Consider the following 6,265-nt stretch of genomic DNA (forward strand, 5'->3'; position numbering starts at 1 on the left):
TGGCAGGCAGAGGCAGAGGGAGAAGCAGGCTCCCTGCTGAGCAAGGAGCCCGATGCGGGACTCGATCCCAGGACGCTGGGATCATGACCTGAGCCGAAGGCAGCTGCTCAACCAACTGAGCCACCCAGGCGTCCCTAGAAGTTCTAATTTTATTGAAGCCAGCTTATCTATATATTTTTTCCTTTAATGAATTATGGCTTTATTGTATCTAAAATGTCAATGATATAGATGTTTTCTCATATGTTGTTATCTTCTGGAATTTTTTTGTTTTGTTTTGTTTTGCTTTTGTTTTTGTTTTAGTTTTTTATTTTAGGTTTATTGCTATGATCCATTTTTGAGTTAATTTTTATGAAGAGTACCAAGTCTATGCAAGATTTGGTTATTTTTTTGTAATTGTTTTGTGTTTTTTTCCATGTGGATGCTTAGTTGTTTTACACTCATTTGTTTTCAAGAAATTATGTTTCCTTCATTGTATTGCCTTTGCTCCTTTGTCTAAGATCAGGTCACATAGTGGTCTCTCTCTAGGTTCCTGTTCCATTCCATTGATCTATTTTTCTACTCTTTTACTAATACCACACTGTCTTGTTCACCACAGCTATATAATAAGTCTAGAAGACAGGTGACTTTGTTTTTTGTTTGTTTGTTCATTTGCTTATTTGTTTTTCTTTCAGTGTTGTGTTGGCTATACTGGATCTTTTTACCTCTCTGTACAATCTTTTGAATGGCATTGCCTCTATATGTAAAATATACACAAAATATACAAACTATCTTGCTGGGACCAAATTTGACTTGCTAAATCTAAAGATTAAGTGGGAAAGGACAGACATCTTGATAGTATTTAGTCTTTCTATCCATGAACATGAAATATATGTCCATTTATTTAATTATTTTTTTATTTTTTTAAAGATTTATCTATTTTACAGTAGGGGAGTGAGAAAGACAGAGAGAGAGAGAGCACACACATGAGTGGGAGGGGAAGAAGGAAAGGGAGAGAGAAGACTTTATCAAGTAGACTCCACACTAAGTGCAAAGCCTGCACTTAGTAACTTGACCCTGAGATCACAACCTAAACTGAAACCAAGAGTTGGGCTGCTAACCAACTATGCTACCCAGACATCCCTTATTTTTATTTTTTTCATCATACTTTTATACTTTTACTTATATAGATCCTATAATACTTTATTAGATTTATAACTAAGTATTCATTTTGAGGGATGCTAATTAAAAAGGTATTGTTTAAAAAATAAAATAAAATGGTATTATTCTTAATTCCAAATTCCACTTGTTTATTGTTAGTATATAGGAAAGCATTTGGTCTTGTGTATTGATTTTGTATCCAGTAATCTTGCTATAATCACTTTTTAAATTCAATTTTTTTTGTTTCATTTAGATTTACCACATAGATGATGATGTAATCTGTGAACAGAAACAGTTTTGCTTCTTCCTTCCCAGTAATTATACATTTTATCTCCTTTGCTGGATTTGCTGAATTATCAAAAACTTCCAGTACAATATTAGAAATGAGTAGTGAAAGGAAAGTGCTGATTTTTTATTGCTGAGTAATATTCAATTTGTAGATATATCAAAAGTCATAGCAGCAATGCCCACAATCACCAAACGTGGAAAGAGCCAAGATGCCCTTCAACAGGTGAATGGATAAAGACATGGTTCACATATATGGTGGAGTATTATGCTTCCATCAAAAAGAATGAATACCCAACTTTTGTATCAACGTGGATGGGACTGGAGGAGATTATGCTGAGTGAAATAAGGCAAGCAGAAAGAGTCAATTATCATATGGTTTCACTTACTTGTGAAGCATAAGGAATAACACGGAGGACATTGGGAGATGGAGAGAAGTGAGTTGAGGTAAATCAGAGGGGGGGATGAACCATGAGAGACTGTGGACTCTGAGAAACAAACTGAGGGTTTTGGAAGGGATGGGGTAGGGGGATGGGTGAGCCTGGTGGTGGGTATTAAGGAGGGCATGTATTGCATGGACCACTGGGTGTGGTGCATAAACAATGAATCTTGGAACACTGAAAAAATAAAATTAAATTAAAAAAATAAATTTGAGATACAATATTGTGTAAGATATAAGCATGCTACACTGGTACATTTATATACTATATTGTGATTCATGAAGTAGTAATATTTATCATATTACATAATTATAGTACAATGTTATTGTCTGTATTCATTACTATTAATTAGATCTCTGTTATTTAATACTTATTACAAATTTGTACAGTTAAACACCACTAATCTAATGACCTCCACCCCCCACACATTTGCACTCATATCCACTGGCACTACCATTTTATTTTTTTTTATATAGATTTATGTTGTTTAGATTCCACATACAAATTACATTATACATTACTTGTATTTCTCTGACTGATCTCTCATTTAGTATAATATGTTCAAGGTGCATCCATGTTACTGGAAATGGAAGAATATGCTCCTTTCTCATCACTATGTAATTTTTTAAACAATTTCTTAGCTGATTTTTTTTAAGATTTTATTTATTTATTTGACAGACTAATATCACAAGTAGGCAGAGAAGCAGGCAGAGAGAGAGGGCAGGGGGAAGCAGGCTCTCTGCCAAGCAGAGAACCCAATGCGGGGCTTGATCCCAGGACCCTGAGACCATGACCTGAGCCGAAGGCCAAGGCTTAACCCACTGAGCCACCCAGGTGCCCCGACTACATAATTTTTTTATTCATTCATCCACTGATGAGCATTTGGATTGTCCCATAGCCTGGTAATGTGAATATGTCTGTGATAAACATGGGAGTGTATATCTCTTTGAAACTTTGTTTTCATTTTCTTTGGGCATATACCCAGGAGGGAATATCTGGATTTCATGGTAGATTTATTGTTAATTTTTTTTGGAGGAACTTCCATATTGTTTTTCATAGTGGTTGGAGCACTTTGTATTTCCCCCAAAAAATGTATATATAATGTTTCTTTTTACCCTCTTCACCAGCACCTGTTGTTTCTTGTCTCCTTGATAGCCATTCTGACAGGTGTTGAGTGGTATCACATTGTGGTTTTGATTTGCATTTCCCTCATGATTAGTAATGTTGACTCTTTTTCTGTATTTGTTGACCATTTTGCTATCTGCCTTAGAAAAATGTCTATTAAGTTTTTTCCATTAAAAAATGATTTATTTTATTTTAGAGAAACAAAGAGAGAGAGAGAGAGCACCTGAGCAGGGAGAAGTTTAGAGGGAGAAGAGAGAGGGAAAAAGCAAATTTTGTGCTAAGTGTGGAGCTGTTATAGGGCTTCATCTCAGGACCCTGAGATCAGGACCTGAGCCAAAAATGAGTCAGATGTGTAACTGACTGAGCCACCCAGGCATCCCCAGAATTCCTTTTGTGTTCTGTCCCTATGTCATCATTATTTCCTACTTCACTTTTTTATTATATTCAGCTAGCCAACATATAGTACATCATTAGTTTTTGACGTAGTGTTCAACCATTCATTAGTTGCCTGTAACACCCAGTGCTCATCACAGTAGGTGCCCTCCTTATTGACCATCACCTGGCCACACCATCCTTCCACCCCACTCCCCTCTGAAACCCTGTTTGTTTCCCAGAGTGCACAGTGTTCCATGGTTTGTCTCCCTCTCTGACTTCTTCCCAGTTTTCTGCCCCTTCCCCCATGGTCCTCTGTGCTATTTCTTGTGTTCCACGTATCAGTGAAACCATATGACAATTTTATTTCTGTGCTGTTCTTATTTCACTCAGCATAATCTGTAACCATCCCTCAGAACAATGTACTGACCAAACATGCTTAAGCTTTTACTAGCAACAGGCCTCTGGGGGACAGGATGATATATGTCCTTGAAGCCCAGCAGCTGGGAATGCTGGGCCCACTCAAGGTGGAACCCTGCCTGCTTCTTTTTCCTGTTACCTCCCCTTCTCCAGAGATCACCATAGTTAATTAGATGATCCCTTTAAATGTGTTTACTCAACCACAAATCCTATACTGCTTGATCAGGCATATATTGCTTATCTATAATCTCCTCTGACTCCTTTGTTGATTTTTATCTTGTATCTAATAAATAAGAGACTGAGGAGTTGTTCAGGGTGGCAGTATTCTCAACTGCCAACCCTGGCTCCCTTTCTTTTGCAGCTGACTTGTTTGGTCCACATTCTTCTCCTGTGCAATATCAGGAAACTGCAAGTGGTGCCAGAACAGGGACCTGAAACAAAACTGGAGAAGCCCCAACATGTTCATCTGCATGGCCATTTCTTTTTCCTGTTGGTGAGTTGTGGGTGCATATAGCAGGGTATGGTAACATAAAGAGCACAAACAAATATCACTCCTATGTATGCTTATTAAGATGGCTCCTAAAGGTGGGAGGAGCAAAAGTCAGCAAGGACCAACTTTTGGAGCTTTTAAAAGTAATTAAAGAACATTGCTCCTGGTTCCCTACATTAGGGACTTTAGACCTACAGACATGAGAAAGTAGGTCATGAGTTACAACTTTTGCATGCTAAAAAAAAATGAATTCTGATTAGTATATGGTCTACTTGGACTCTCATTCACTATGTTTTGGAGCCTTTACAGTCATCTGATTCGGATAGTGATAATGAATGTTAAGGAGAAACTAAAGAGGAACCTAAACATGCCATCCCAGGAGGAAAAGAAATTACTAAAGTCATCCTAAAGGAATATATAAAGGAGGAATCCCCCTGCTCATAACAGAACAAAAGGAGGGAACAATTGCTAAATTGCCACAGCAAGTACCACTGTCACCATCAGTTCTGCCATCCTACGAGAAGACGCCAGTTAGTGAAAAGGATGAAAAATCCATGCTATCAGCCATTCAAAAGGGCCTCATGGAAGCAAATTGAACAGGAGACCTAGTTGCCTTACATTTTATTTCCTGGTTATTATCAGAGAACATGTCACTACAGGACATGATCCCAACAACCCTAATGGTATCTATGAGACCATACATGAGTCATTCCCCTTCAAATTACTGAAGGTGTTAAAACAGGCAGTGCAAAATTATGGAGTTAATTCCCCATTTACAATGGGAATCATTCAAGGTATCACAGAAGGCAAATGACAAATTCCGATTGATTGGTCATTATTAGCAAAAACAGTTCTATCCTTGAATGAGTTTTGACAGTTTAAAACATGGTAGCAAGATCAGGCAGAAACAGCCACTGCCCATTAAATCTAATAATGTTCCTATCCCCATGGGGCAGCTCATGGGCATTGGGCCATGGGCCCGGGTGCAAGATCAGTTACAAATGAATGATCAAGCTATTGAGCAGCTCTGGTGTTGTTGTTTGAGAGCCTGGAGCAGAATAGAATCTCAAGGAGAGAATCGTTCTTTTCAAAAGGTGGTGCAGGGTCCAAAAGAATCCTATACTGATTTTATTGCAAGATTACAAGAAGCTATTAAAATACATGTAAATAATCTTGAGGCTGCTGATATTATTCTTCAGCTGTAGGCATATGAAAATACCAACACAGTTTGTAATAAATTGGTAGCACCCTTTAAGGCAAGGGAACATTGACAGATTATATTAAACTATACCAAGGAGTGGGGACAGAGACCTTTAAAGCTGATTTGTTATCTCAAGCAATGGTTGCTCTGACCACAGGAAAATTTAAAGGACAATGCTTCAACTGTGGGCAGACAGGGTATATTAAAGCTCAATGTAGGCAAAAAGGAAAACTCCCTCCGTGAAATGCAAGAAATAAGTTACCACATCTCTGTCCCAAATATAAGGAAGGAAACCACTAGGCAAAATTATCCTTACCACACACAGAGACACTTCTTTACTCTCAGCTGCCTCCATATTTTGTAACTCCCCTATACACTCCCCAACTGACCAATGTTGACCTGAGTAGGTAGGGACAACTCTATACCCCTATTCAGGAAGAAGTTAAAAAAGATGAGACCTTCCACCTTCAAAAATCACAAAGATTTTAGGGTCAAAATTGTTCAGCGGAGAATGATGAGGGAGCAGAGACTTAAAAAACTTATTTGTTAGCCCAAGGGATGGCTGCTTTAACTACAGGCAAATTTAAAGGCCAGTGCTTTAATTCTTAGCACAGAAATCAGAATTAATGTCAGTCATTACATTATTTCAAGGTGTTTCTTTTGCATTTTTTTTATCTGACTATATATATATATATACAGTGTATGTTTTACAGCTTATTGAAACTTCTACTTTTTCTAATATCTAATCTGCTATGCTGGCCTTCATCATGGTAGCCATAAGTATTCCTGGATTTT

This window comes from Enhydra lutris, unplaced genomic scaffold (assembly GCF_002288905.1).
Source record: "Enhydra lutris kenyoni isolate GAN:26980312 unplaced genomic scaffold, ASM228890v2 scaffoldscaffold103, whole genome shotgun sequence".
Classification (NCBI taxonomy): domain Eukaryota; kingdom Metazoa; phylum Chordata; class Mammalia; order Carnivora; family Mustelidae; genus Enhydra; species Enhydra lutris.